This window comes from Piliocolobus tephrosceles, chromosome 4, assembly GCF_002776525.5.
Source record: "Piliocolobus tephrosceles isolate RC106 chromosome 4, ASM277652v3, whole genome shotgun sequence".
Lineage (NCBI taxonomy): Eukaryota > Metazoa > Chordata > Mammalia > Primates > Cercopithecidae > Piliocolobus > Piliocolobus tephrosceles.
The window spans coordinates 117154572-117175614 of NC_045437.1; positions in this window are offsets into that span (position 1 = coordinate 117154572).

Here is a 21043-nt window from a genome sequence, read left to right on the forward strand (position 1 = left end):
GCAAATTACTCGGAATTACGGGCTAGCAACATCTGGTTCAGATATTCTCAAGTAAATTATTGGCACGGTCCCTGCCACATTTTTAATTTTAACCAAAATGTTCTCAGAAACATGTGTTTTCTGTCCCGCTTGCATGTAATCAGTTTGAGAGCGCCTCAGACTTTTAAACAGGCGTTTCAGAAATGAGCTGCCCTACCTGCACACCTCCCTCAGGCCTCAAAGAGCTGCCCTCCCTCCCAGCACCGGGGAAGCGGCCACCTGGGCCAGCCGCCCCCAGCCGCCCTTGGCTTTCTGTTCCTGCCTCTAGTGCTTCAGAACCAGAGAGGCCCACAGGTACTGTGTGTACACGCTCCTCGCCCTCCGTTCTGCTCCCAAATTACATACCTCGCTTTTATGTCAAGTCCAATATAGCTTCCTTAGCAGTTTTTTTCCTCCCCTCCTTATTCCACATCAAGAGTACCCAATTACTTTTATAAATACTTGTTTTAAAAATATCACAGTGGTTTCCTGCTGCTTCGAATTCTGAAGGGCTATGCAGGATTTTAGACTCTTATAAATCTTTCAAACAGTTCATATTTTATCAACAAAGTGTGTTTTTTTGAAAACCCTTAGGAGAACATCGAGGACTTTTTTTTTTCAATTATTTGACCTTTCCATAAAAACGACAAAATAAAAAGAATTTTTGCCATTTCAAAAGTCATTTGCAATGCCCTCCTTATGTTCATTAATTCCGCCTCACTCACCAACAAGGGTGGTGTTTTTGGTTAAAAGAGAAAGCATGAGGGTAGTCAATTCCAAAACATCCCAGCAGAGGTAAAACAGGGTTATGGATGGGTCTTCAAAAGAAAATTCCAGGAAGGCTTTGGCTTTTGTTAAAACTGAAAAGTTCTCTAGTTCAAGGCAGAGACTTCTTAAGTGAATGTTCACTGTGGCCCCAGGGCCATGTGGCGAAATGTCAACAGGGATATGGAAGGGGTTAGCCTATACTGGAGAGGTGTCCTCAGGATGCCGCCGTTCTGTACAGTCTACTGAGCTATGTGGATTTACATAGGCACAGCTGTGATTTTTCCACTGGAAATGACTTGGAGATATCCAAGGGAGATACCCACTTGGGTGGGAACCCCCAACATGATTAGGTAGCCATGAAGAAGATGCAGTTATAAGCATGACAACCCTGAAGCCACGGCTACCATTCAAACAAATGTCTGAAAGATCAAGTACATTGTGTCTGTCTCAGTCCATTCCTGCTGCTACAACAAAATACGTTAGACTGGGTAATTTATAAACAACAGAAATTTACAGGCATACCTCAGAGATATTGTGGGTTCGGGTCCACTCCACCACAATAAAGCAAGTCCGACACATTTTTTGGTCTCCCACTACAAATAAAAGTTATGCTTAGGCCGGGCGCTGTGGCTCATGCCTGTAACCCCGGCACTTTGGGAGGCCAAGGTGGGCAGATCCCCTGAGGTCAGGAGTTTGAGACCAGCCTGACCAACATGGAGAAACCCCATCTCTACTAAAAAAACAAAATTAGCCTGGGGTGGTGGCACATGCCTGTTATCCCAGTTACTCAGGAGGCTGAGGCAGGAAAATCGCTTGAACCCGGGAGGCAGAGGTTGTGGTGAGCCAAGATCGTGCCATTACACTCCAGCCTGGGCAACAAGAGCAAAACTCTGTCTCAAAGAAAAAGAAGTTTTGCTGACACCATACTGTGCTGTGTTCAATGTGCAATGGCATTATGCCTATAAAAGCAATGTAGATATCTTAATTTAAATATACGTAATTACTAAAAAAAACGCTAGCAATCATCTGAACCTTCAGCAACTTGTGATCTTTTTGCTGGTGGGGGGTCTTGCCTTGATGTTGATGGCTGCTGACTGATCAGGGTGGTGCTTGCTGAAAGGTGAGGTGGCTGTGACAGTCACCAAGACAAGACAACAGGGAAGTTTGCCACATTGATGAGCTCTTCCTTTCATGAAATATTTTTCAGTAGCAGATGATGCTGATAGCATTTTACCCACAGTATAACTTCTTTCACAACTGGAGGCAATCCTCTCAAACCCTGCCACTGCTTTATCAACTAAGTTTATGTCATATGCTACATCCATTGTTGTCACTTCAACGAGGTTCACAGCATCTTCACCAGGAATAGATTCGATCTCAAGAAGCCAATTTCTTTGCTCATCCGTAAGAAGCAACTTCCCATCCATTCAAGTTTTATCATGAGATTGCAGCAATTCAGTTATATCTTCAGGCCCCACTTCTCATTCCAGTTCTCTTGGTATTTCTACCACATCTGCAGTGACTCCTCCACTGAAGTCTCGAACCCCTCGGTCATCTATGAGGGTTGGAATTAACCTCTTCCAAACTCCTGTTAATGTTGATATTTTGACCTCCCCCTATGAATCACAAATGTTCTTAATGGCATCTAGAATGGCTAATCCTTTCCAGAAAGTTTTCAATTTACTTTGCCCAGATCCATGAGAGGAATCACTACCTATGGTAGCTATAGCCTTACAAAATATATCTCTTAAATATATTTTTAAGTAATTTTGAAAGTCACAATTACTCCTTGGTCCATGGGCCACAGAATGGATGTTGTGTTAGCAAGCATGAAAACAACATTATTCTCCTTGTACCTCTCCATCAGACCTCTTAGGAGACTAGCTGCATTGTCAATGAACAGTAATATTTTGAAAAGAACCTTTTTTTCTGAGCAGTAGGTCTCAACAGCGGAGTAAGCCATGCTCCAAACAGATGTGCTGCTATTCAGGCTTTGTTGTTCCATTTACAGGCTCAGGTAGGGTAGATTTAGCATAATTATTAAGGGCCCTGGGATTTTTGGAATGGTAAATGAGCACTGGCTTCAACTTAAAGTCACCAGCTGCATTAGCCCCCACCAAGGAGTCCTGCTGTCCTTTGAAGCTTTGAAGCCAGGCATTGACTTCTCCTCTCTAGCTATGAAAGTTCTAGATGGCATCTTCTAGTATCAGGCTGTTTCATCTAAACTGAAAATCTATTGTTTAGTGCAGCCAACTTCATCAATGATCTTAGCTAGATCTTCAGGATAACTCACTGCAGCTTCTCCGTCAGCACTTCCAGCTTCACCTTGCACTTTTATGTTATACTGATGGCTTCTTTCCTTAAACTTCTTGAACCAACCTCTGCTAGCTCCCAGCCTTTCTTCTGCAGCTTCCGCACCTCTCTCAGCCTTCATAGAATTGAAGAGCATTAGGGCCTCACTCTGGATTGGGGTTTGGCTTAAGGGAATGTTGTGGCTGATCTGATCTTCTACCCAGACCCCTCAAACTTTCTCCATGTCAGCAATAAGGCTAATTTGCTTTCTTATCATTTGTGTGTTCACTTGAGTTACACTTTAAATTTCCTTCAATTTTTTATTTACATGCACAACTTGGTTAACTGGTGCAAGAGGGCTAGTTTTCAGCTTTTGACATGCCATCCTCACTAAGCTTAATCATTTCTAGCTTTTGATTTAAAGTGAGAGGCATGCAATTCTTCCTTTCACTTTAACACGTAGAGGCTTTTGTAGGGTTATTAATTTGCCAAACTTCAATATTGTTGTATCTCAGGAAATAAGGAGGCCCAAGGAGAAGGGAGATGGGGGAATGGCTAGTCAATGGAGCAGTCAGAACACATACAACCTGTGTTGATTCAGTTTGCCATCTTATATGGGTGCCGTTTGGAGTGCCCCAAAGCAATTACAATAGTAACATCAATGATCACAGATCACCATAATAGATCATGAAAAAGTTTGAAGTATTGTGAGAATTACCAAAATGTGATACAGACACATGAAATGAGTACATGCTGTTGGAAAAATGGTGCCAGTAGGCTTGCTCAATGCAAAGGTGCCGCAAATCTTCAACATATTAAAAATAAATAAACACACAATAACTCAAAGCACAACAAAGCAAAGTGCAATAAAACAAGCTATGCCAGTGTTTCTTACAGTTCTGGATGCTCGGAAGTCCCAAATCAAGGCCCCAGCACCTTCAGTGTCTGATGAGGGATATTCTCTGCTTCCGGGGTGGTACCACAAACCCTATGTCCTCCCAGGTGGAAGAAACAGAAGGGCAAAAGAAGCAAACTCTCCCCCAAGCCCTTTAAAATGTCACTAATCAGGCCAGGTGTGGTGGCTCACGCCTATAATCCCAGCACTTTGGGAGGCCAAGACGGGTGGATGACCTGAGGTCCAGAGTTCAAGACCAGCCTGGCCAACATCATGAAACCCCATCTCTACTAAAAATGCAAAAAATTAGCTGGGCGTGGTGGCCCATGCCTGTAATCCCAGCTACTTGGGAGGCTGAGGCAGGAAAATCACTTGAACCTGGGAGGCGGAGGTGGCAGTGAGCCAAGATCATGCCATTGTACTCCAGCCTGGGTAACAAGAGTGAAACTCTGCTTAAAAAAAAAAAAAAAAAAAAAAAACCCACTAATCTCATCTATGAGGTCAGAGCCCTGAGGGCCTGATCACCTTCCAAGGGACTCATGTTTTAATATCACCATCTTGGGTGTTAAGTTCTAACATATGAATTTTGGAAAGACATACACATTCAAACCCTACCAATCTCCTAATTTTCTCTAAGATGTAAGTTTATTTTGTCTGGAGACCATGCTGGGCAAGGAGATAGGAACAGGGAAAATAAGAAGAAAAGGTAGTTAAGGAATGTTTCAGAGCCTGCGGTCTCAAACACCAAAAGAGTAAACCAACTGTTTAGATTACCGTTTCATCGTTGTTGTTGTTGCTGCTGCTGCTGTTGCTGTTGTTGTTTGTTTGAGACGGGCTCTTGCTCTGTCACCCAAGCTAGAGTGCAGTGGCACAATCGTAGTTCACTGCAGCCTCAAACTCCTGGGCTTAAGTGATCCTCCCACCTTAGCCTCCTGAGTAGCTGGGACTACGGATACGCACCACCACACCCAGCTATTTTTTAAATTTTTAGTAGATATGGTGTCTCGCCATGTTGCCCGTGCTGATCTCAAGCTTCTGACCTCAAGTGGTCCACCTGCCTCGGCCTCCCAAAGTGCTGGGATTACAAGCATGAGCCACTACACCTGGCCCAGGAATGTGTTTCTAATCAGCTTAAAGTCACCACTATCCCTGATTTACCACTCAGTCCCACCACATGCATTCATTCAGCAAATATTTAGTGACCACCTACCATGTGTTTATCTCTCCTGAGAGCTGAGGGAGAGCCGAAGAAGTACAAAAGGGGTACCTATCCTCAAGAACCACACAGTGTGCAACCTGAAGCTCTGTAACTCCACAGGCACTGCATGAGCAAAGTCTCAAGGAGGCAATAGGAATAGGCTGGGAGGCACAGCTCCTAGAGGTTGGATGCTCAGAGAAGGCTTCAGAGGAGGTAAGTGAATTCGGGTTTGCCAGAGAAACAGAACCGCTAATGCAGTTGACCTTTGAACAACACAGGTTTGAACTATATAAGCCTACTTATACATGAATTTTTTTCAGTAAATGTATTGGAAAATTTTTTGAAGATTAGCGACCATTTGAAAAAACTCACTGTGTAGCCTAGAAATACCAAAAAAAAAAAAAAAAGGTATGTCATGAATACATAAAACATGTAGATACTAGTCTATTTAATCACTTATTACCATAAAATATACACAAATCTGTTATAAAAAGTTAAAATTTATCAAAATTTACACATACAAAATAGACCACAGGCACATTCACATTCCAGGCTGGGGCGGGGAGTGGAGGGACTGAGTGGGGGAAGGATGCCGCACATGAAGGACGCCCCTGGGCAGACGCAGGAGCACGAGGAGACAGAGCCAGCTCGAGTGCAGGGTGAGGAGTCTGACCCTCAATGTTGACTGAGACCACGGGGGATATGCAGACAGACTCTGAACACAGGTGGGGACCGGGTGGGCTACTTGGCAATCAGTGATAGAAAACTGCTGATGCCATGGAAACTGACGGAGTCTCCAAGGAAGAATGCAAGAGAAAAGGTCAGAGAAATTGACCAAGGGGCTGGGAGTGACCCTAGAAATAAAGACAGGCCTGGCTCTCAAGCCTTCTCCCACATGTGAGGGTACCAGATGCAGTCAAGGATGGGGGAGACACAGCCTGGAGGAGAGTTTCTCCATGTGGACTCAGCACCTCTGCAGCCTTGAGGCCGCCAACACAGGCCCCAGGAGAGGATGAGTAGATTTGAACCAGGCTGAATGGAAGTCCCTGAACACCTAGAAGGATGGGCAGGGAGAGGATCAGGGGTTCCTGAAAGCAGAGTCATTGATAACAGGGATACAGACAGCAGTAACCTGGGAGAAAGGGTGAGGTGCATGGAGGATGGGGAAGGACTGGGCACATGGGGCCTTGTTACTTGACGGAGGTGAAAGGGAGTGAGCAGATGCAAATTAGATGATACTCACACAACCAGGATACAGGACACCCAGGCTCAAGTTCAGAGTGGAAGGTTAGGCCAGGCACAGTGGCTCACACCTGTAATCTCAGCACTTTGGGAGGCCAAAGCGGGTGCATCACTTGAGGTCAGGAGTTCAACACCAGCCTGGCCCACATGGTGAAACCCCATCTCTACTAAAAATATAAAAAATTAGCCAGATGTGGTGGCACACGCCTGTAATCCTAGCTACTCAGGAGGCTGAGGCAGGAGAATCGCTTGAACCCTGGAGGCAGAGGTTGCAGTAAGCCAAGATCACGCCACTGCACTCCAGCCTGGGTGACACAGCGTGACTCCATCTCAAAAGAAAAAAAAAGAGACAGAATGGAAGGTTAGTGTGGCAGCGGCCTCAGGAGGAGGCAAACACTGCCAACAGAGTTCTCGACTTCACTCACCTCCCTCGTGCAAAAGGGAGAGGTGAGGGAGCAGTCCTAGATGATGTCAGAAGCTCACACTTCTATGTAGAGTGTACACCAGCCATGGCTTGGGTACTCTCCACATTAATGTGTGTTAAGTCTCTTAATTACCACAATACCCTAAGAGACAAGTACTAGAATTGTCACCATTTTACAGGAAGAGAAACTGGGGAACAGAGAGGCTAATAACCTGCCCAAGGCCACACAGCTAGCAAGTGGCAGAGCTGGGATTCAAATTAGACCATCAATTTAGGTGTGAGAGGTTAAGTGACCTGTCCAAAATCATAAGGCAAGGAGATAAATTCAGGACTCAGGCATAGGCCCCAGCTATATATATGGCAGCTGGTTTACCCACCCAGAAGCAAGCTAGCTGATGTGACTTGGATCTGTGTCCCCACCAAATTTCATGTTGAACTGTAGTCCCCAGTGTTAGAGATGGGGCTGGGGGGAGGTGACTGCATCACAGGGGTGGATCTGTCATGAATGGGTTAGCACCATCTCCTTGGTGCTATTTGTTCTCATGATGGTGACTGAGTTCTCCCGAGATCTGGTTGCTTACAAGTGTGCAGCCCTTCCCACCTCATTCTCTCTTGCTCCTGCTCTTGCTTTGCCTTCTGCCATGAGTAAAAGCCCTCAGGCCTCCCGAGAAGCAGGTACTGCCATGCTTCCTGTACAGCCTGCAGAACCGTGAGCCTATGAAACCTCTTTTCTTTATAAGTTACCCAGTCTCAGGTAATTCTTTATAGCAATACAAGAACAGACTAATACACCAGCCTAGATGATCCTGTAAGCAGGAGCTTGCGATGCCCTCTCCAGACCCTGAACCAGGCATCCTGGTTCCCAACATCCTTGCAAAGGCTGGTCCCAAACCAGCAAGATGTCTTCACAGGAGCCCGAGGCCTGGCATCCAAAGGGCAAGGGTTGCAGCTTCAGGCACCAGCAACCTGAGCACCTCTAGAGGTGCCCTGGGGAGCTAGCAGGTCACCTGCCAGCAAGGTCCTCCCACAGGTTTACATTCAGATTCAGGGGATGCCAGACATGCTAAAAGTGGCTCAGCCCAGGGGCTCTGAGGAGATGCCTCACACCCAGGTCCCTGCCAGCTCTACTAGACTCTGTACCTGTACTGAGCCATGGCACACAGATTTAGCATTTGGAGGTTTATTGATGATGCACTGTGCCATTGACCTCTTAGCCTGCTGAAATCCCAACTGGTAATTAAACCAAATCCAAACAACTGAGAGAGAGTGAGTCTGCACTTTAATAATCATCATATTGCTTTTACTTACTTTACTTAATTTTTGTGGAGACGAGGTCTCACTTTGTTGCTCAGGCTTCAAGCGATCCTCCTGACTTGGCCTCCCAAAGTGCTAGGATTACAGGCATGAGTCACCACACTGAGGCCCATACTGCTTTTACATTTGTACCTTGCCTTTTACTCCTAAACTCCTTTGTCATACAGAAGGGTCACTTACTGCAACCTAAGAACCAAAATACTGCTTTGGGGCTCGTCCACTCAGTCATCACCTTAAGACTCAACAGACAAACAGATATTCTGCTGACTTCTCATTCTCAGGCAAAACCCTTTTCTTTGCAGAAAGGCGGTACAGCCAACACTCCAGCACCTCTCAGTCCCCTCCCGTCCATCTTCCAGCTCCTCATCTGTGCCTCATTCTCTCTCCTCCCTCAAGCCCACTGCTCGGCCTATGTTCCACAGGCCCCGTTCCTGTTCCTGTTTGCTCCACCCAGCCTCCTCCTCTGCAGCTGTTCTAGGGGCGAAGCTCACGGGGGAAGGAGAGAGTGAGCTCTACCCCCAGCAGGAGGCTAGAGTGGGTAGGAGGGCAAGAAGTCGAGCTTGATGGCTAAGCCCTAGTTTCCAGTGGCCCTCTCACTGGTCACTCACGCAACCTCCTCAGAGCCACACATGGCAAGTGGCAGCCCTGGCTACCACATCCACAGTTCATGGAAGGGGAAGTTGCCCAAGGTCCAGAAATTTGCCAGGGACAGTTAATATTTTCCTAAACATATCCTCACCCACGATACAAATCAGAGTTCCCCAGAGTGTAATGTCTGTTTTATGGTGCCCTGGAGATGACTCAGGGAGAAATGGACATATGCTTTCTATTTAGGAGTTTTGTATTTAATTTTACAATCACCTTCTATTTATAGGTCAGGATACTGGATTTCATGTGCGGTCATGGTCTAAAGTTTCCTGCTAAAATAAATTTTCTAAGTGAAAAAAGAGAGCCAATCTTTTTAAAAAGTAGAAAGTAAGTCACTGCAAGAGTGGAATGCAGATATGCCAAAAACCACAAAGGTGGTAAGCAAATTAGTGCTGACTGAATGATTCTGCCATCAATTGCATAAATACAGACCCATCCTGTAGACCCACCTTGGTCCTTTGTTAATTGAGAAGAGATCAGAATCACAAACCAATTCCATTCAATGGACAGATGTCCGCCAAGAGCCTCTGCTGTGTACAGAACTGTGAGAGTCACACAAAAGGGAAGTTTCCGCAGCAAGCCCTGACTCAGGAATCTTACTTGCTGCAAAGAACAGGTGGAGACTCATGGGATCTGCCAGAGAATGGAGCAAACCAGTATGTAAGAGAGTGAGGCAGGCACAGCACAGTGCGGGGCATGAGAAAGGGGGTTCAAGAGACCCGGATCAGCGTGCAGGAGACTAGAAACATTCTTTCCACTCCGACCTCACCACCTGAACCCTACGAAGTCCCTCTGAGGCCCTGGTGACCTTCCTGTGGCAGTGAAAGCCACGAGAGGACCGTGCTTCTAAAGGTGGAGAACGTAATAAGAAAATGACAGCCACCTGCCTGCCATTTCCCCTGCCGCCCTGTGGCCCAGACAGCCCCCGTAGGAGCCCGCGGGGAAGGCTCTCCTGGGCTATGTTTGATCAGGCATGACTGAGCGTCACTCTCTAGCCAGGCTTCCGCCTACTCTCTGCCTTCCTTGTACTGTTCCCTAACTTTCAAACTTCGCATGCTGTTCTCTGTGGCGCTTGCTCCCTCCCATTCAGAAACTGACCTAGGAGTCCTAGACCTTGAGAATTCCTGCGTGGCAACGGAGGCAGGCATATGGAACCACCACACTTTCTTCCAAATCTTCAGAGCTGACACCTTCGGGGGCCTTTTGGTGTCTTGTGTACCATGAGGCTCCACGGTAGGGGACCGCCCTCCCCACCCTAGCCACAGGGTCTCAGGGTGGGCGCCAGTTCACATCACATGACCACAGGCATTGGAGTAGGAATCTGAGCCAATCACATTCTCCTCTGGAATTAGAAACTCTTAGGAATTTGGAACTAGAGCCGAGAGACTCCAGCTCGCTCTGGGCTGGGCTCTGTACAGCAGAGGTGCAACATTCCAGAGTTAGGGGAGGCCATTTCCTGCCAGGTGACCCAGAGACATGGAGGAGGCAGAGCTACAAACAGGAGCAGAGATGTGAAGGGAAATAAGCACGGCCCAGGCCACCACAGTCTACCCAGGCCCTAACAAGCCGTGCCCTTGCACAGCCTTTGCCCCGTGCTTCCTCTGCCTAGCGTGTACTCCCTGCCCTTCTTCTCCAAGTCCTACGAGGCTCAAGAGTTCCATCATGTTTTACAATAAAATCCATACTCCTTCCCCTGGCCCTTGGCCCTAGGGCACTCATTTCTTACCACCCTCCTAGCACTCACTAGGCTCCAGCCACACCAACTGTCTTAGTCTGTTTTCTGTTGCTTATAGCTGAATACCTGAAACTGGGTCATTTATAAACAAAAGAAACATACTTCTTACAGTAATGGAAACAAGACATCCAAGGTCGAGGGGGAGCATCTGGCAAGGCCTTCTTGCTGCTGGGGACTCTCCACAGAATCTCATGGCAGTGCAGGGTATCACATGGTGAGGAGGCTGAGCATGTAGGCCCAGGTCTTTTTCTTCTTATAAAACCACTAGTTCCCCTCCCATGATAACCCATTCATCCATTAACCCATACATGAATTAATCCATTCATGAAGGCAGAACTCTCATGACCCACCACCTCTTGAAAGCCCCGCTTCTCAATCCTGCCACACTGAAGTTACATTTCAACATGAGTTTTGGAGAGGACAAGCATTCCAACCATAGTGCCAACCAGTTTTCCGTTATCTGAACAGGCCAACTCATCCCAGCCTCAGGTCTCTGCACTTGCACTGCTTTTGCCTGGCTGGCTTTTTTTGTGTCTTTCAAGTTCCTGGAGAAATGACTACAGTTCAGGTCATTGCCTGACCACCCTGGCTAGCACAGGCCCTTAGGCACGTCCCTTTTCTTGTTACTTGATTGGCTGCATGTGACCAGCTGGCTTGTCCATCTAAGTCACCCTGTGTCCCCAAATCCCCACACAGCACCCAGCACCTCAAAGGTACTCATCAGCTGTTTCTTAGGAAATGCTTAAGCTATGAAGCTCTGGCCTGCACTAGTCCAGCTGGAGAACCACACTGTTGCAGGTAAGAGGAGAAGGGGTGACACTCAACAGGGCCACCACCATTAGCTTGGCCCATGTTCAGAAGTTTCTCCATCAGCGAGCTGGCTCAAGCAAGTCCTCCTAAGGAAACACAAGTCAGTCAGTGAAGAACTTGACAAATGGCTGGTCAAAAGACGGTCACACTAAAATATGCACGACCAGATTTCGTGCACCGCGCAAGTTTTATCTTTGACCGTACTTATGGAAACATTATTCAAGAACATCGTGAACACACAAAAATAAATCTTTAAAAATACCATTTGGACGACATACACATACCAATGAAAGATTTTCTCTTTCTACTACAGCAGCCCATTAAGGCGTTTTCAAAGAGCAAATGTGGTAAGTTACTGCACACAGTAACCCGCAAATAAAAACGTACCCAGTTACGACCCACACAGCTCCCTCACAAATCAAGCCACCCCAATCTCCAAGTCTAGATGGAGCCACCCAACGGTGGGGGAAGGGGGGAACAGCTCACTGACTCTGTTTCCTCGCTTCCTGCCTTCTGAGGACTTGATGACAGTGCCCGAAGGAACAGAAGGTCACAACTCTTAGTGAGACTCAGATGCCTGTCAGAGAATGGCCACGGCCACCACCCCCTGCTTTGATCACTGAGGGAATCAATGGCTATGCAGTGCCCGCCAGGCGCCAAGCACTGAGCAAGATTTATGACACATTGTCACATTTAACCCTACAACAACCTATAAAGTACATAGTGTTATTCCTGTGCCTATGTTGGCCAGATTGAAGCTCAGAGAGGTTAAGTAACCTGGCCATGGTCACACAGCTAATCAACATCAAGGCTGAGACTCAAATCCCTCGACACCTAGCTCCAAGCCCCTACCCTCGCCACTCACACCAAAGCCATCCCCACCGGCACACCCCATAGATCATCTCTCCTTGCCCTCGAACATTTCCCCATGTGGCTGCCATCAGCAAACTGAAGTCAAGGGCCTAACATCTTCCTCTTTTGTGTCTCCCCTAAACACCCACCACACGCTGGGCCTCCAGTGCTCACCGTATGGGAATGGCTTGGCCAGGCTGAGCTGTCTGATCCGTGGCTGCCTCCCGCTGCCCCGCCTCGCTTTTCTTCTGCCTCCCCCCAGGAAACTGTTTTCTTCTCTTTTTTTCTTCATCAATTATGAGCCTTCTTGCTTTAGTTTTATGTGCCTAATTTATCTTGTTACCCACATCTTTTTGTTGGTAACCTTGCCAAAAAACAAGAAGAATTTAAATATGTTCTTTGTCTTTCTTTTAGTTTATAATCTTACCTTTGTTTCTTTTCATTTGTTCCTTCTGAGCCCTTTCTTCTAGTTATATTTTTATCTCTCCCTAGTTCTTCTGCCTTTCTCGAGGTTTTAAGATCTTAGGGAGAAAATATATCCATACGCACATATATATGGCTTAGCCTTTATATGTATATATATATGCAAACTAAGCTCACTTTGATCAGTATCAAAATGAAAGTGTTTTGCAACATGATTCGTCATCCTTATTGTTCACTGGTAAAGGTGGAGAAAATGGGTTATGACTTCTAAAACCACAATAAAATACAAAGATCTGAGGATTTAAATACCCGGGTTCAAATCTGGACTTAGAGCCTTCCAGCTGTGTGAGCCTCAGACAAGAATCTCTGTGCTTGAGGTTTTAATCTGTAAAATGGAAATAATCATTCTACTCCCTTCCAAGGTTGTAGAGAGATCTAAAGGGGCCATGTCTATAAAAGCACTTTTAACCTATAAATAATCTCCACATAAAGCAGTATGGAATGAGGAAATGCTACAAGAGTAAGGAGGATCTGAATTGTCCATTGTACATCCCACCTGGATGGCCTGTTCATCCTTTGCCTTCAACACCTTCCTCTGCAAACTGGACTCCCTGAGTCCCAGTTCTGCAAATGGAACTAGGGGCCTTCTTGTCATCCAACACACACACACACAACCACACACACAGGCACACACACACACACATTTAAAACTGTGTGTCAAGAACTGTAGTGGGTGCTGGTGATTGGACACTGAACATGGCAGGCAACATCCTCTCCATCAGGGAATTTATCATTCATTTTGGGTAGGAGAAGGAATAAGATAAGAAACAATTAAAACAAATAAATAAACAAGGTAATAACTGGGCAAGACCTCTGATTTGCAAGAACAGCCTACATTAAGGCCCTAAAACAGAGGAGAAAGCTTGGCTTATTTGCAGTAAAGAAAAAAGGCACCAGGGCCGGGCGCAGTGACTCATGCCTGTAATTCCAGCACTTTGGGAGGCCAAGGCGGGCCGATCACCTGAGGTCAGGAGTTCGAGACCAGCCTGACCAACATGGAGCAACCCCATCTCTATTAAAAATACAAAATTAGGCCGGGCATGGTGGCTCACGCCTTTAATCCCAGCACTTTGGGAGGCCAAGGTGGGTGGATCACGATGTCACGAGATCGAGACCATCCTGGCTAACATGGTGAAACCTCATCTCTACTAAAAATACAAAAAATTAGCTGGGCATGGTGGCGGGCGCCTATAGTCTCAGCTACTCTGGAGGCTGAGGTAGGAGAATGGCATGAACCCGCGAGGTGGAGCTTGCAGTGAGCCAAGATCATGCCACTGCACTCCAGCCTGGGCGACAGAGCAAGACTCCATCTCAACCAAAAAAAAAAAAAAAAAGCAAAATTAGCCAGGCATAGTAGCGCATGCCTGTAATCTCAGCTACTGAGGAGGCTGAGGCAGGAGAATCGCTTGAACTTGGGAGGCAGAGGTTGCAGTGAGCCAAGATCACACCATTGCACTCCAGCCTGGGCAACAAGAGTGAAACTCCGTCTTAAAAAAAGAAAGAAAGAAAAAAGGCACCAGAAAGGAATGAGAAAATGAGAGAGTAGGTTCCATGAGATCTGCACACCAGTAGGGCCAGATCTCCCAGGGCCTTCCAGGTGGACAGGAGAGGGTTTTATTCCAAGGAGGCCTCTGCAGTTAAGCGAGTGAGAGGTATGATTTGGTTTGGGGGCTTTTCGTTTGTTGATTTGGGTTTTTATTATTATTATTAATCTGGCTACATATGATGCAGAAAATTTGGATTGGAGGGAGTACTGGCGGGTGAAAGTGGACACGAGAAACCAGCTGGTTAACCCCGCAGTGGTTCAAGACAGACATAACTGAGGCTTGAAGGGTGGAGATGAGAAGAAGGAAACAAGAATTGATGGTGAGTTTCATGCCGAGGTGTGAAGGAAAAGAATATACCAAAGATCACCCTGGGGTCTTTGCTGGAGATGGGGGATAGCTGAGCAGGGGTGGGAAAGGTGTTACAGGACAGGAGGGAGGAAAAGGTGACAAGGGGATAGTCAAAGAGAGGCTTTAAACTGCCATGTTTTTCCCACTTACCCTTCCTGTGCGAAACTTGTTTATCATGCCAGTTTGTCCCTACAGGCTCCTCAAAATCACCTCTTCCTTCCCATCTCCAGTTTACCACCTGACTTCTCAATGGGTCCCTGCTTTAGGGGTCTCCCCTCCAACCCATCTGCAGTTCCCACAACCTCAGGACTTCCTGCAAGAATGCAGTCTCCTTTATTGTTTAAGACGTTTGCATTGGGCTTTCTGTTACTTGCAGATGAAGCCAGATATACCAAGCCCTGGGGTCTAACCCGAGTCAAGGTTCCAACTGCGGGTCCTCTCCTCCCGCAAACAGCCATGCTAAATCACCCAGCTTTTCCAACCTGCTGCTTGCTCGCTCCTCTAGGCCTCTGCGTGTGTTGGTCCATCTGCCTGGATTCTTCTTTCTTCTCTTCTCCATCCTCTAAATGCCACCCTCCAATTCTTCAGGATCCAATTTCTACTTTTTTAAGTGAGTATAAAAACTAAAATTTGTCGTCGTTGACACCTTTCATGTGTCCCTCCCCTGTTCTCCTGGTTCATCTGTATTGTAATTCCTGCCATGTGACGCTATAAAAATTACTGCTTCCTCTCTCTGGATTGCTACCACAATAAGGGCAGCAACTGTGTCTCTCTCTTCCTATTTCCCAGGATGCAACACCTAATCTAGTACACAGACATGCCCAAGAGTTTGTTGAATGAATGAAGATATGTCAGAGTGGGTTAGATTCTAAAATCTTCAAAGTGAAAATCTTCTGTGGTCAAAATTAATCTTAAAACATCTGTAAAATATTCATTAAGATATAATGTCCACAAGATATTCTATCAGCCCTGTATAGTAATTCTTATCCCCACCAGAATTTAAGAAGAACCGAGTTACACCAAAGAAAGGAATAAACAGAGAGGCTATGTGACGATGTCTCACATTCAAACCACCCATCTTTAAAGTAATCATCAATCAATGGTGGGCCTATGTAAGAAAGTGTTGGGAATGGATAGAGACCTCTATAGTGACTCCCATTTGCTGAAGGAGTTTATTTCATTTTTGTTTTAGTATTTTGCCTCTACACTCTTAACCCTCAGTGTAGCAGAAAAACATCATCATCATCTTTTACCATCAGGGTCCAATGGATCCTTTCTATTTTTATGAATAAATCTACAGAAGTAAGACTAAAAGGATCATTTTTTAAAACTTTATTAGAGACATCAGTAATAGCAAATTTTCACAGCATATTTTCCTGGTTTTGAATGCAGATAGGCCCAAAATGAGCAATGTCCTCTGAATGCAACTAACTGCTCACCAGCTGTCATGCATAAACCTGGGACAGAGCCATCTTACAAACACCAAGTCCAGATTTCAAGGAAATCTCTAATAAGTTCTAGCTCAGCATTACTTCTGGTTCTTCTTCTACTTGCGACCTAAAACTTGTTACCTTTGAAACCTTTGATAGTTCATAATTTTGTTCAGGAGAAGATGGTCATCTTCTTTTCTCTGTAATTGAAAAGCATTTTTATTTTTAAATTTATAAACACCAATTAGAATGTTTAGTCCAGTGATCTTTTTTCTTTCCTTTCCATACCACCTATTTGTTTTCAGTCATCTTTGTACTCACCTTTAATCTGACTGCATCATTTGTCCCCTTCAAACTGTATCAAGTAAATTTCAATAAGCAAACATAAAAAGTAAAAAAAAAATTGGCCCCCATTCTTTCAGGAAAAGAGGATGCTCCAAGTTTTTGCTGCAAAATACAGTGTGATGAAATCATTCCTGTTGAATGACTAACAGGATGAGAATATCATATTTTTTGTTATCCTTAGAAATATATTGTTTACTCATGAATCTTTAAATCTGAGGAAATTAATCTAGGTTATTATCATGCAGGACTCATAGTCTGGGACTTTGCTTATACAGTTCAGTCCGTTTCACCATTATCGAGTCTTCCATAGTGCTGTCTCTTTGCATTCATCTTCTGATTTGACTAATAATTGTACAACATTTCCCTCTGTCATTTTTCTTCTCTTTATAGTTTGTGCAGAAAAATGAAAAATATAGCTGTATTTACAACTATATTTAGTGAAAGCAAGAAGAAAAAGTCTACAAAGATGGTGTCCTCCATCTTCTTTTATACTTTCTCAAGAAATGATGTAATACTTTGGGCAATGTGATCAAAAACCTGAAGGATGATACAATAGTGATAATTTGTTTCATTCTTGCACCATCCTTCTAGGTGATTCCATCATTCTCCCATTTTCTTAGTAGTGATTTTTTTTTCCATAATTGGCAATAATTGATGAGTAATGACAAAATAATTTCTAGAGTGATACAATGGGGGATGTTTAAAGCTATAAGAAAATTAAGATCACTGAGATCCTATGATACATCATAAATTTATAAATTATTTCAACGGTCATATGGTAACTTCAAGACAGAATGAGTTTTATTCTATTTTTGTTAAAAACTAGATGTTATCTTTCTTTCATCTTCAGAAGACTTCTGAAAACAAACAAAAGTCATGAAATGCCAATCCTTACAAATTTTTAGAACTTCTCAGGAAAAAAAAAAAAAAAAAACACCTTCAAAATCTAAAATTGGGTTCAATGGACCCTGATAACATACTGAAAGTTAAATCACATTAATAGATTTGGTCGTTTCCTGAAGCTTTCAAAATCTGGCTCCCTAGAAAACTGCCCCACAAAAAGATTCTTCCTTCAGCCACTTGAAATCCAACCATTCCTCAACCAAAGTTAAAACCCACCCAAGGAGAGCTCTGTCATACTATTCCAGTACCACAATGCCTGCCTCTCAGCCCAACCAGCACTCTCCACGGAAGTCAGGCAGCCCCTTGCCTGGGATATGTTCTCCCGGAGTTTGTCTCAAGATACAAGGAAGCAAAAATTAAGACCCATGTAAAACAGAGAGGCCTTCTGGGGTACCATTCAGGCTTCAGAGAAAGGCATTAACAAAACTCAGACCACAGTCAGATGCCCAGTGTTTACTACTTTATGTTCCTTCCAGTAAATGGGTTTATTGTGAGGGATACAGTGTTCCCACTCTCTTGGGTTTTTTTTTAATTCTTTTTTTTATCTTTTGTATTTCCAGTCAATCCATGAATGGTTTGACTATCGATCTGTGACACAGAAGAAATGCCCAGTTCACAAAAGTATTGTGTTCCAACACTTCAAAAGTTGGTTGTCTTGGGAACCCAGAATATATTTTCTTCCAAGAAACAATATTATACATGATAGGTTTACAGGCCAGCACCACAAAATCCTTCTTAACTCATTGTGTTGTTGGGCACTGCACTTTTATGGTATAAATTAGTAGAATATAATTTGGTTGTAGTATTAAGAATAAACAAACCCAAATATTGAAGATATAATCTCCTTTATCCTGAATTATATTTAATGAAATAACCAGTTTAATGAAAAAAAGATAAGAGCAAAGATAGAGGCTTTTTTTTTTTTTTATTGAACAGGGTCTTGCTCTGTCACCCAGGCTGAAGTACAGTGGTGCAATCATAGCTCACTGCAGCCTCAACCTCCTGGGCTCAAGCCATTCTCCCAGAACCTCAGTCTCCCGAGCAGCTGGGATTACAAGCACATACCACATCCGGGTAATGTTTGTATTTTCTGTAGAGACGGGGTCTCGCCATGTTGCCCAGGTTGGTCTCAAACTCCTGGGCTCAAGCGATCTACCCACTTCAGCCTCCCAAACTGCTGGGAGATGGAGGTTTTTTAGGGAGAGACCTCTGCTTGCAAGATAATTTGGGAGGCCTAATAGCAGCAGTTTGTCATTTTTTTCTGTCCAGTTTCACCTTGATACCTTTTTTCATTTTCCTTCATACAAGTATGATACACAGGAGCCAGGATTAGGGTAAATTTGAGGCTCACAAAGGAAAACAGCAAAGGATAGGGGAGCAAGAGGGAAAATAAGTTTGAAAGAGATCTCTTTGATGGGGGGATTAAGGCATGTTGTTGCGAGGAGATTGGCTAAATCTGCATTAATTGATTTGCTAAGAAAAGGAAACGAAAGTAGGGAGAAGGCTGGAGACCAAATATTAGAGCCACAGGCCTTCCAGGCATGCAAGGGTCATGACTGTATAGTCAGACAGTTCCCTCTCTGACCATAAGGTGGTGCCATCAGCCCAGACAGTCGGCCCCAAGGGGGCGGGGCGTGCAGTGGGCGGAGCTCCCCACGTGTAAGCCATGTTCTCCACTCAGGTTCCGGAACTCAGACAGCCTGGACCAGGCAGCACGTGTCAGCTTGCACATCACTGACTCAGCACCCACGAACTGTGCCTATACGCTAAAGCCTCTTCGGCTCACACTCGAGCAAGAACACGTCTGTCTTGCTCGGCATGGAGACGCACGTGAAGATTCCAACTAATTCCTTCCCACTCCTCTCCTCTTGCTCCACAATGGTAGCTCTAGGCCCCTGAGCATTTCCTAATTCCTAAAGAGAACCTAGTCTAAAGTGCCCTACAGTCTCATCCTTAAATACCGTCAGATCTTCCGTGAGGAGCGCAGATTTGTCACAAGGGGCCCCAGCCTTGACAACATGCCCTGGCCAACTTCCCCAGTTTGATGTCCCACTTTCACACCTAACTGGGCAACCCCTATTCCTGATACAAATCCCACCGGATCCTCTCCATGCATTTACCCCTGCTGGTCCTCCCACCTCCCATGCCCACTCTTTTCCTTGCCTCTACTTGTCACTATCCTCTCCCATCCTTCGTGGTCTAACCCAAATACCCCCTCCCCCAAAACCTGCCACTCAATGTTGACCACATGTAACTAGCAAAGTGGATTTAGACAGGAAAACGTGGGCTCCAGGTGTCAACCACAGAAGGCCCTGGATGACACAAGGTAGGTCATGTCTGCCCCTTCATGGCTGCCTGTGTGTTAAATTGAGGATGAGGGCCCATCCAGACAGGTGCTGCTGAACCTCAGGGCGGCAGCAGCTGGTCCATCCAAGAGACCTCCCAGGTCTCAGTTCCCATCTAGGGAGGGCCCTAGGTCTGGAGGGACACCAAAGGCATGAGCGTGGTGTGTGGTGCGGTGTCTGTTCTCTAGTCATGTTAGCTATATAATAGTAATAATGATTAGTATTACGGTCTCCTGCCCCACCCTCATCAGCCACAGTCTGCCAAACTTGGCCCCAGTTGTAGAGCTAAAGGAATCAGCCAGAGAGAGGGGGAATCAATCACAACAAAGTCACCAGTCTGAGTCCCCATCCCACTTCTACCCATGCAGCCTAGACTGGCAGTCCCAGCAAACTGCCTAGTGATTCTGCAAGGGAATCACTCGCAGATGGTGGGTCTGACTGAGATGGGCATTCTTATCTGGATGCTTTGGACTTGGCTAACTGGCCCAGAGATAAACCCTTAAGAACTAGTGCCTGTGCTTACAACACCTCCAACTCTAGCTACTATGTGTTCTTTTGGTTCCAAAGGGGCAGTTGGCTCAGGTGGAAACCAGGAATGTCCCTTGTAAGGCAGAAGCAAACAGCCTCAGGATGAACTTTGAAACTATGTAGGTCTTCTGAGGGCAGCCCCAGGGGCTCCATGGTAGCAAAAGGTAGCGCCTAGCCAAAGGCTGGGCAAAGCAGGAGCAGGGAGAACTCCATCTGCCTGGCCATCGCTCCAGGTATCCTGGGAGGCCTCTGCCCAGTACACTCAGTGACTGCATCTGGCAAAGGAGGGCTTGCTCCTGCCCCCTGGAGCTCTCTCCTATTTCTGCTTCTCAAAAAAACAGGTGACCAGATGACCTTAATGTCAATATTGCTCATGTTCTCACCTACAAAAGAGGCCACATAGAAAGAAAGTCTACCCAGCTATACCCATAAGCAGGAGTGGGACCAAATGGCCACTTGTTCTCAGGAAATTCAGAGCCTTAAAGAGTTAGTTAGGAGAGGCCAGAATGCCACTGTGTTGTTTGTTTGTTTGCTTTGTTTTTAAGGATCTACAGGAGGTGGTTTTCCATAAACTAATAAAGGAAGCTAAGTCACCTACGCAAACAAAAGCAGCGTGGGCAATGTGAACTGGCCGTTTTAATGTATTTGTACCCTCACGTCCTTGCACAAAAGATCCGAAGTTGCGGAGAGTAATTGCTATTAGAATAGTGGGCATAGATGGTCAGTTTTTCCCCACCGCTGCAGGTTCGGACCTTCAAAGTGACCATTTATGGATGCTCCCTGGCGCTCCAGCCCAGGGGAAGCCCACTCTGAAGATGCCCTCCCCACCCCCTTCTCTCCTTCCTTCCGACTCAGGAGAGCTCGACACGCCGGACAGCTGCGGCCAGCGGTGGTCATCCTGGCACCCCGCTTCCGCCT